The sequence below is a fragment of the Colius striatus genome, chromosome 1, assembly GCF_028858725.1.
Source record: "Colius striatus isolate bColStr4 chromosome 1, bColStr4.1.hap1, whole genome shotgun sequence".
NCBI classification, from domain to species: domain Eukaryota; kingdom Metazoa; phylum Chordata; class Aves; order Coliiformes; family Coliidae; genus Colius; species Colius striatus.
Window position 1 is genome coordinate 169,629,122 of NC_084759.1, and position 11,464 is coordinate 169,640,585.

At 42.2% G+C, this 11,464-nt stretch overlaps 1 protein-coding gene across 3 annotated transcripts in view; it reads right to left on the bottom strand.

The window, feature by feature from the left end:
• Positions 1-8,897, bottom strand: part of CNOT2 (CCR4-NOT transcription complex subunit 2) — an 89,901-nt gene extending 81,004 nt beyond the window's left edge. The window contains exon 1 of one of the 3 annotated variants that reach the window (XM_062016370.1): positions 8,774-8,823. The gene's annotated coding sequence lies outside the window, so the exon portion shown is untranslated. Of the gene's footprint in view, positions 1-7,808; positions 8,186-8,773 lie in introns of those variants that run through there. The other 2 variants (XM_062016378.1, XM_062016385.1) reach the window with 2 other exon arrangements.
• Positions 8,898-11,464: the final 2,567 nt, after the last annotated feature.

The window sequence follows — 11,464 nt, forward strand, 5'->3', positions numbered from 1 at the left end:
GACCTCATAACCATTTGAATTCACTCTACACTGAACTACAGAATCCCTCAGGGAAAGAGAAGGACCTCGTAAAATTAAGTACTGGAATGTTAGTAAACAACACTATAGAAAATTAACTTTTATAAGGACAGTAACAAAACAAACAACGGTTGTCTGTTTTGGCCTTGGATTTTGAGGCTCTCGATTTTCAATCCTCCACTCTTAAATTTCAGCTATGCTCCCAAGATTAAAATACAGCATCTACTTCAAGAAGTAAGGAAAAAAATGAGATCCAAGTTACTCTGTAGTAAAGCTATAATTCTTGATAAATCAAACTTGTCTCTTAAATTATTTACATATGACAAGTTTGTTCTGTACAGGTGTCATCCTATCAGCAAGACATGATGCATTCAATCATTTATTTTAACATGTTATTTGCAGCCTGAACTAAAAAAGCATGAGATGTCATACGAAAGAGATCAAAACATTGCTAAGACTAGAGCAAAAGGTGTACAACTGCTAGGAGAATAGCATAATTTGATCATAAATGTCACCTAAAATACTGGAAAAAGTGAGGTTTATTTTCAAGTATAATTCAAGTTTGCCCTCAAAGTTACATTAATATGATTAACATTTCCTTTTCATGACTGCAGCATCCACAGACTTTCAGAAATCTTACAGTTACAGTGCAGAGCCAGTTTATGTGAGAGATCTCTGAGAAACTGCATATACTTGTCAGCAGGAACCCATCAGGCTTCTTTAAACTACAGAAACAAACATCTACTGCACTACATAGTACTTTCAATCTGTTGCTTCACTCAGATATATCAAAATAATACTGTGCAATTCTGCAAATTCAGAGGAGTAACATACCTAATGATGCAAACAATGTATTTGATATTCTTAAAACACAAGCAAAGTCACTGCTCAGTCACATTGTCAGGTAAAGTATTTCAGATGAAAATACCTACAATCAAAAATTATGTAGGATGTATTCCACTTCATACCAGTGGGGATGAAGCCTCTAGGTGCTAACAATACAAGAAGTGTTACATAAGACTATACACTTATTTTTAGAAGCACATTACAAAATTAAGTACTGCACTGGAATCTGTTGCAGAGACATGGACAGTTACATCAATGTTCACAAAGAACAATTGCTCAGCTGGAGCAGAATATTATATTCGATTCAGATTAGAGTTCTCTCCTGCCAATCTCCCAAAACTACTGAACCATCTGAGACTAAGAAAGTCAATTTGCATTCCTTTAAAAAAATCACCCAAACTACAAACATACTATTTATAAATACATCTTCTTTTCTATGAGAAAAATTAATAAAAACTAGTTTTACAGATTTCTTCTTTTTTTTTTTCTTAATACTTCTTCCATCCCATGCTAAACCTCCACATCCTCTGTTTCTGTATCTCTCCACGACTCTGTCTCCCTCCCTGCTTCATGGTACTGACAGTCTGAAAGTCTTCATGTGCTCATAGCTGCCTGACCAGCTGCCACCTGAGTACATAGTAGGTCAGGTCTGACTACCTTTTTTCCTCAAGAGAAATTGGACTACCATCCTCCACCTAGATACAATTTTATCAGGTTTGTAGGACTATAATTTGAGTCTTAATTTATCTTTCCAATTTAAATTTCCATGGATACATATATGTATACATTAAATGTTTAACATCTGAGTTAACTCAAAGTTGGGTTACCTACACTTGACATATTTTAAATTTTTATATATACGTACACACACTCACTGAGGGTAGGGACAGACCTACCAAATATCACGTCCCGAGAAAAGCTGAATCAAAGCTACCTAAATGCTTGCTTTCTTTAAGTGGTATTAGATACTGCAGAAAGAATCCAGCATGCATTTGTGTAAATTAAAATTTGCTCTTCCCTCACCATCTCTGATTTCACTGTTCCTCTCTTTATCACTTTAAAAAGAAACAATACAGCTAACTTCATTGTCATGCATCACACTGCTCCTCAAAACAACCTAATCTGGACTTATCAATTATTTCTTCCCATATTTCTTGCAGATACAGACATAAAACAATTGTGGATGTCAGGAGTTTGGGGCATCGCTTTTTTCTGTCGTATTCAGTGATAGGACAAGAAGGGGTAGTGGAAAGAAGCTGAAACACAAAAATTTTCATTTAAATATAAGGAAAAACTGTTTTACTGTTCAGGTGGCACAGGCTGCCCAGGGAGGCTGTGGAGGCTCCTTCTCTGGAGGTCTTCAAAACCCACCTGGATGCATTCCCGTGTGACGTGATCTAGGTGGACCTGCTCTGGCAAGGAGGTTGGACTAGATGATCTCAAAAGGTCCCTTCCAACCCCCACCATTTTATGACTTTATGAATCCATTAACCACATCCTACTATAAAGAGATTTTAATACTACAGTTTATTCATTTGCAGCCTACGTTATTCCTCTTCAGGCTCCTCACTAAGTACATTAACAGCATGGCCTATAGACTACCAAGTACGAAAATCCACCTCTCAAAATGTTTTTGTTTTAAAAAATGGACTTTGTAGATGTAGGTATTCACCAGTACAGAAAAAGTCCTGGAGTTGTACAGTGGAATACACACATGCTGCAGTTAAGGGGCAGTTAAAGACTGCTGCTCTTAACAAGTCACCCGTGGTTGCCAGCCAGACCTACTTATATTTGGACATCCCACTTTTCAAGACTTGTTGAGCTGCTGCTGTAGAAAGAAAATCAGTCTAGTAGGGTATTTAAGAACAGGAATCCTGAAATTGAATCTACAGTTAAGACACTAAAAGAACTGACAGATGCTTCAAAAATAATTTTAAAAAAGAGATAAGGAAACCTTAGATGAGCCCGAATCTCTTGAAAACTACATTTCATCCTTCCAAGAAATCTGGACTATTTATTGTTTCATCATACATTTTCCAGAACATATATATTCTTATACAAGTGTACTTCCACGAATTAGGGGGAAAAATCATGTACTTATTTCCTAAAACATATCATCCTCAGAATGCCAAAAAGATTCCTAAGAGATAAATTAACTCTATATCACAATACCAGAGGAACCTGAACTTACTTCAGCTTCAGTCATAAATTAAAAAGAGATACTGATTTATTCTCACGTATAATGCTGAACTTAATTTGATCTTGAAGAATGAGCTTACTAGAAACATGAATCCACATCCAGTAAATGTGCCAACAAATGAAGATTTCATCATAAGGTACTTTTCTACCTACGATGGTGCTCTTGACGTGTTAAAAAGGTACAACACAAAGTAAAGCATCAAGAATAGTACCAACACTGCAACAAACCAATTACATATCTCATGAGTCTTGCAAAAGTTGACACTGTGTACAGCTCTGATTTCTTTTTCAAAACCTTTCAGATTTCCACTTCTCCACACCACAAAGCACGGTAGAAACTCTCAAGAAGAGAGACCTTCTTTACTTCTTTTTTTAGTCTGCTTAGTCATTACTTAAAATATCTTTTTCACAGCTATTTTCCTGATTCATACTTTTAAAAAATGTATTTGTATGCAACAAGTACTTTCTCTCAAACTGCATCACCACTAAACAGTGAAAGACTCCAAGTATGCACCTGAACAAGTCCTCTACACAGCACAGCAACAGAAAGAAGGTTGGCAGACCTTTTTTCCATCGTTATAAATTCTCTGGCAACATTTCCTTTGCACAAACAGTTTTCACAATTAGAAAAAAAAAAAGGCATTAAAAATAGTTACAAAATATAGTCTACTTTCAAACAATGCAAGGTTTCAGTAGGCTGGAACAGGAAAAATACCACTCCAGTGAAACTTGAAAGGAAAAACCTCATGCAGTCATATAGACTATATGGCAAATAAACAGTCAACTGACACAAGCATTAGTTACTTACTTTGGACTAGAAGGGGCATCTTACTACAACCCTTAGGCAGAGAAGATAATACAGGATATTACATTATCATAGTCTATGTTACAAAGGCAGCCTTAGAAAAACCTGTTTGCCAAGGAGCTGCCTACAAATCTAAACATTAAAACAACCAATAACTATTTTAAATTATGAACTGTTAATGTAATTAGTGATACTGATTCTTTTTGGTGCCTGGAAATTCCTTGTTTTTGTTTTTAAATACACACATATTTAGATTATAATGAAAATTACAACGACGTGGACATATAATTCTGAAACGTATAAGGCCAAACAATACAATGGCCACCCATTGAATTTGGTATAGTACCATTTTGGGGGTTTTAACACCGCTTTCTCTAACTATGTATAAGTTTACCAGTATTCACATTCAGAAGAACCTTGAACCATGCAAGTAAAACCTGGGAAAGCATTATCCTCTTACTACAGACTTGACTAGAAATTGGTTAAATGACTTACCTAGAGTCACTCAACACTTCAGTAGGCACCTCAAAGACAGAAAGCATGCTTTAACTCTTATGCTCACACTCAATTCATTGGATTACTGTCTGCTCAGAGAGTGCAATACAAAGTATGCATTTCCGTGTTATTTCCCACAAATACATCAGTATTTTATACTAGTTTTCATTTTAGATAAACTTTACCTTTTTATGAATAACTTGACCTCAGCCATCCATGAATGCAGAACTGTGAAATGCTTCAGAAGTTCATTAAAACTACTCACTACAATCAAATGAATCCTGAACAACATGGGGTACAAGATGATATTCCCAAAAAAGTTATCCCAAATCAAGAGGAAAACTGGGGGAAACAGCAGTTTACTTACTGATGAACTTCTGATCAACAACTCCTGCACTTCAATTTAACAAGAGAAAGACATGTCTGACAAAAGTCTCAATTATGATCAAGCTTTAACCTCCCAGCATAATCTGAAAGGAATTCTCCTAGGAAACAGAGAGTTGTGGAATTAAACATATTAGCAGTGTAAAGAGTGGTCAGGTGGCAGAGTAAGTCAAGAGGAAAAATGCACGTTTTTCTGTAAAACTACTAATAACGAACAGCATCTCAAGACAAATTGGGAGGGCCTCATTCACACCTAGACTTGGGGCCTTTGACACAACCAGACCAGAAGCTGAGCTAGCGCAGACATTCAGCAGAGTATTGTAAACAAAAGATAAAATATGCAACCTGAATATTTTATGTTTTTATCTGGGGTTTTTTGTTCATTTTTAAAATATTTATGCTGATACAAGTAGAAAAATATTTTAAATTCTATGTAGAAATCTCTTACAGATTAGCACAGACAATGTTTGGTACACATACACCTTCTCTAAGAACAAAATCATTCCATAAGACCAATTTTAGGTATCCTACTGTGCAATAATGTCATTTGAGACAATTCTTCCTACACTGTTACAATGCTCAATAAAAGCATAGTTAGCTGTCAACATATAGCATCCATCCTGAAAACTCTCACACACAAAGTTAACTGTCAGTATGTGAGTAGGTGCTTTTAAGTCAATCAGACTACCCAAACTTTCAGTCTTTCACAGTTTTTACAGGAACTGGGGTCAGATGCAAACACAGACCATACCTGCTAAAGCACATTTGGAAACTTCATTAAAAAAAAGCGCAACCCTATTCAGGAAATACACCATACTGAGCAATTCAAAACAAACTGCTTCAGTTGTATGTGACATATCAAGATAAACTTCAAGCAAAAACATTAGCAGATCTCTGTTGTGTAGAGGAATGTTTCCATTCACCTTTTTTTTTATTTATACCTCAAAAGTCCAGATGAAGCAAAGTTAACCTAACCTGGACTTCTTGGCTTTTGACAACAAGCACTGTAATCTATGTATACACCGTATTAATAATAATTTGCAAAATGAGAAAGACTCTATCATTTAGAGAACAATCATTTAAATTTGTGACCAAAAAAACACATTGTTCTGTCTTACTATGGTACTGTACTTCTATATAAACTGTCACAGAGCTTTCTATGCTAACATTTAGATTAGAAATGGTAAGCATTCTGCCAAGAAATTGATAATATTTTATATATTTTTAAAGTGCTTTAAAAAAAATGCATTCAAGCATCTTATAGCCTGAAGGGAAGACATAATTTGCAAAATGTTGATTACAAGGATCTACTTACTTTAGAACAAAATTCTGTACTTCAAAGCTTAGGCACACTTCCTATAACTGCCTTGTAACAAACCGAGCAATTCAATGCTTCTCTTAAGTTTCCAGATCAAGACAGAAAACCAGGTGCAAAACCCTTTACTTTAATTCAACATGGTTTAAGTTCTGTGCACTTCTTGAGTCAGTAACAACATGGAGGTGCGAGATATTTTTGAGAAAACAGGAGTTATGATACAAGACTGCTTTGAAGTTATAACATGGTTACAACTCTGTACACACTGCACAACTGATAGATCCTTGCACCAACAGAAAAATAAGCGATTCTTTTTTTTTTTTTGAAAAGCTACAGAAGAGGCTAAAAATGCAATAACCTTTCTCATTTCAGAGCTTGTCCCTATCTGGACAGAAATACTTTTAGAGGTATAGCAAATACAGCAGAAATAATTTGAGAGCTACCATTCCACTGCCAGCACACACAACTTTTATATGAAGGATAGAGGTACAAATCAAGATTTGTCAGGTGTAAACAGACACTTACAGGTCCAGTTTTTAAGCATCAAACTTCAGGATATGTTAACTGCTCTATTTTTTCCACTGAATTCTCTAAAATTAGATTCTCTTAAAGGGAATTTGAACAATTTTTTTTATAAATTCCAGAGATTATTTTATTTTTAGTGCACAGCCAAGGTCTTTGCTTTCATTTGCTGCTTGAACTGATACACAAACAGGTTAAAATAGCAATGATTACTTTGACAGCAATATTAAGTTTCCACAAGAGACGTGTAGACAAGGTTTATCTGCTACTACACTCTTAGCTTTATCAACAGCTTCCTGAAAGTGAAAGAGAAATACACTTGCAAGTCAAGTCAGTCAGCTCACCACAGCAAGTATTCAAATCCCTTCCCAAAATCAGAAGCAGTCAACACCTTGAAGTTTAGCATGCCATCTGACTTCTCAATATAAACAATAGTGGAAGCTGGGGGAAAAAAAAGACACTGGACACATACATAGTCTTCAAGATCATAAAACTGCATATTGCAAGTTGTATTCTATTAACGTGTCAATATAAGAGAACTCAAAAGTACATCAACACACATACACACAGCACAATTCTTTCAGGTCCAAAGATGCCTTTGCAATATACAGCAAAACAATTATTCTGCTCTTGCAAGTCTTTACAAGTCCTAACAGTCTGAAACATATCCAAGTTTCCAGAAACATAAAGGTTTCCACTAACTGATGTGACAACAGGTTTGATCATCTTAAGCTCCCTTCCCTCAACTGAAGAGTTAAGACCAGGAGCCAGTCACCAGCACAGATGTTACTTCTATGGAGGCACACAGGAATGTCTCCTTCATACACTCAAGTCACATGCATGCACATACATATACGAGAAGAAGATGCAAAAAGTTCTTAGCTTCCCCTGGGGATAAAACAGTGCAAAGTTGGAAACAAGTTTTTCCCTAACAAAACAAGACTTTCAGCAGAAACAAAAACATGCTTGTGTTAGATGTGGATCAGCAGCTTCAGATGCACATCTAACATAGGCATGTTTTCATTTTCTCACATTACAAAACCTCCAAAATAAAGTTACTCGTAACTTCATAAAAAACCCACCCCAAAACAGAAATGCAAAACGTAGGATGCCAGTAAGCAAATCCTTGTTACTGTCAAGAGCACACACGTACACCAACTACGGTGCAAACACCGCCTCTTGCACCCTTCCCCACCATTCCAGTGTTCCCCTCTCACAGCTAACCTGTCACACTGTGCCACCTCCTTGCCCAGCCCGCTCCCCCTGGGGCCAGGTTCACACCGAAGCTTCATCTTCATCGCCGCCCCAGCGGGCAGGGGAAGGCCCCATCCCTCCGGGGGCAGCGCTCGGAAAAGCGGCTCGGTCCGTTTCAAGTTTGTTTTACAAACACGTACGAGAGAACACCAGAACCTCTTCAAGCACCACCTTAACGGTCACCCGCGAGAGAGGGGAAAAGGCGCAGCAGAAAAAAATATATTTTTCGGAAGAAATTCAGCCGGCGGTCCCCCACTCTCACTCGCTTCCTTCAGCCCGTGCCTTCCCGGGGGCCGGCGGACCAGGCCGCAAGGCCACCCCGGAGAGGCGCGCAGCCCGGCGCCGCCCGGAGTGGGGCCGGCAGCAGCCCCGGCCGCTGGTGGCGGGTTCCGCTGCCTCGGCGCCGGGCCCGAGGGGAGGCGCCGGGCGGCCGCGCAACCCCCGCCGCAGCGCGGGGATGGCTTCGGCGGGAGGCGGGGGCCGCGGCCGGCGCTAGGCCTGCGGCCGGGCTGGGGCGGGCGGCGCGGCGGCGGCGGCGGGAAGGAAACGTCCCGGGAGGCCCGAGCGGGCCGCGGGGCGAGCTGCCAGCGGCGGCCGCGGAGGATGCGGGGCCCCGGCGCCGCTGGGCCGCGGCCTCGACCGGCCCCAGAGAGGCACCCGGCGGCCGCCGCCGCCCGCGGCCGCGGAGCAGGTCCGGGGGCGGCGGACCGGGTCGGGCCTGCGGCTGCGCTCCCGGCTCGGGCGCCGCGCGTCCCCCCCGCTCCCCCTCGGAGACAAAAGCAAACGGAAACCCGGCGGGACGACCCCGGGCCTGCGGGGCCGCGCCGCGGGCCGCGCCGCCGCCCGGCCCTCCCTCATCAGTCCGTGGCCGGGACGGCGGCGGGGGTCGAGGCGGTGGCGGGGGCCGGGGAGGGGGCGACCGGGGCCGGACTCACCGCATGAATTTTCTTGTCCCGCGGATCCAAGATGGCTGAGTATCCAGCACGGAGGATGCTGGGGGAGCAACCTTTACCCTCTGACCCGGCCGCCGCCGCCGTGACCCCGCCGCCGCTCGGCCCGGCAGCCAGCGCTGAGGGGCGGGGGCAGGCGCTGCCGTACGGCCCAGCCCGGCGCGATGCGGTGCGACGCGGAGCGGCCCCGCGGGGAGCGGCGCGGAGGGGCTGAGGGCGATGGGGAGGAGGAGGAGGAGGAGGAAGGAGCCACTGCCGCGAGGCTCGCTCGGCTGCGCTCCCTCCGCCTCCCGCGGGAGACGCGGCCCAACGCTTGCGGCCGCGCACGTCGCCGGGCCCGTGGCGAGGCGCGCAGGCCGCGGGGCTGCAGGGCCCCGCCGCGTTTCGCGGGCTCAGGGCAGCCCGAGGTGCCCGTGCTGGCAGAGATGCTGCAGGCTGGGGACGCGGGGCACCGACGCGGCGGGTAACGGCGCTCGGCCCGGCCCCCATTTTGTGGGGGAGAGGGCGGCTCAGGCGGCGCGGCGCTCAGGCTGGGTGCGCCGAGCCAGACCGGGCTATACAGGGAGTAGGGGAGCCAGCAGGATCCCGGGGCAGCGGGGCTCCTTGGCGCTCCGTGCTCTCCGGTGGTGCCAGCAGGTTGTGGAGACCTACCCTGGGCGGCCACGCTCCTCCGGGAAGCGCCCCAGCTGCCAGAGGGCCTGTCCCATCTCTTGTGGCCTCAACCTGTCCACTCGTCCCCGGTTACCGAGTGGGGGAAGGAACCACCCGGCCTCGATGTGGGCTGCATATCAGCCCGCGGGGGATCTGGGTCAGGAACTGCTGTCCTGCTGGGGTGAATTGTGTGAAAGTTTGTGTTCTCTCTGTCGATTAAGTAGCATTGGGCGGGCAGGCCTTGCCATCCTCTTTTGTCTTATTAAAATTGAAAAGCAATTGCCAAAATGATACAACAGAACTTTTTATCAACCCCGAAAACATGTATGTTACAACGGTGGCTCAAGTATGGCAACGTAGACGAACAAAACACTCATAATGCAAATAATCCCCTTGAATTCAGTGAGGCTTATCAACAGTACAAAAGCTAAGCCTTGTACACAAGCGTTTACAGGATCGATGCCAGCGTTATTTGTGAATTGGTTTCCCAGCTCCATCTCAAAAAACAATGGACCTTCTACCGTAATTTGGTTACAAAATTATCACAAAGCTTAAAAATTACGCCAAAAAGATAATCACATAATACTTTGCCAGAAATAACAAGTTTCAATAATTTCACATGCATTTTCATCTCAAATTTGATTTTAGAACCCCAAATTGAACTTACTAAGCATTCAGAGGCTACACAACACTAATATTTTAAAGAAAAGTTAATACCTACAGTAACGTGTCCATCAACATGTTTTGAAGGTGAAGGAACACAGTCTTTATCTAACATAGGAGACCAGTTTCTTAATGCCACCTCCTTTTTGTGCAGCACAGTTACATGCTGCTTATGGGTGCCATGTCCTTGTCTGTACCCTTTGTCCAGGAAAATGCTGTACTTTATTATTCTAATATTTTACCTTTTTCCTTGTATCTCAAATATTAATGTATTTTCTATAAACAAAGCATTATAATAACTGACATCCTCTTTTAAGCAGACTGAATTTCTGGAGTACCTTTGTTGTACGATTTGAAAAATCTAAAGATTTCTTCACACAACATACCAAACATAAAGGCTCTACTTTTAGAGTGAAAAGAGTAACGAAACTTACTAATCCTTACTGTTGGTAAATAAGCTTTTTTATAGTCCTATTGGCCCTTTTACATCCATTTATAAATATTTTACTCCATTATGTTTCATTTTACACTTCAATGGTCTCAATTTCTTTTTCAAAAATATTTTTTGTTAGTTTCCCCAAAGACAAGTCATTTCAGACTTCTGATACCCCATGATATGATGCAACTAAACTAAGCACCTGACACTGTTACTGCATCTCTGTGGGCTGATCTCTGTCCATTACAAAATTACAATTTACATGCAAATCAATTAAGATTTATACATCAGGAAGCCTGTATAGGTCAACAGAACTAGGGAATGGAAAAAAATAAATAGGTTTTATTGTCTTTAACTGGTTATAATAACCTAACTACCAGTCACAGCATGTGTAAAATGTGATTTCAATCCAGTGAATTAAAAAAAATCCAACCTGTCGTTCTGCCTAAAATTGTTGAGTTGAGGAACCTCCTCAATGTGGCTGCAGGGGGTGTGTATTCAACTTCCTCTTTTGTTTTCTTAAAGAAAGTGAAAGCTGTTAGTGTTTTAGTGCTTAAAAATAACCCTTGAGGCTGCTAAAGAGGATGTATTGTAATAAGTGTGCCACATCCATGCATTTACTCCCTTTTGTCTTCACTCAATGCATTTTTCTGCAGTGATGAGGCCTGTTTCCTATAGTTGCTTCTGCTGATGCCCACAGAAGGCTAAAAGCCTACAGCATCTGGTTGGAAAATTTGAGAAGTCATCAGGGGATGAATGTTCTCAGAATCCCCAAATGCTTTATTGTCATGGCTCTGGGTGCTCACTGGAAGTACTCTGCACTTTTTCTGAACCTTTGTTCTGGAGAGTTTGTGGATGCTCCTTGGTTCCATTCAAAGCATCTCCTATAGATGCAGGCAATGCAGTGAGAGAAAGGCAGAGTGCTC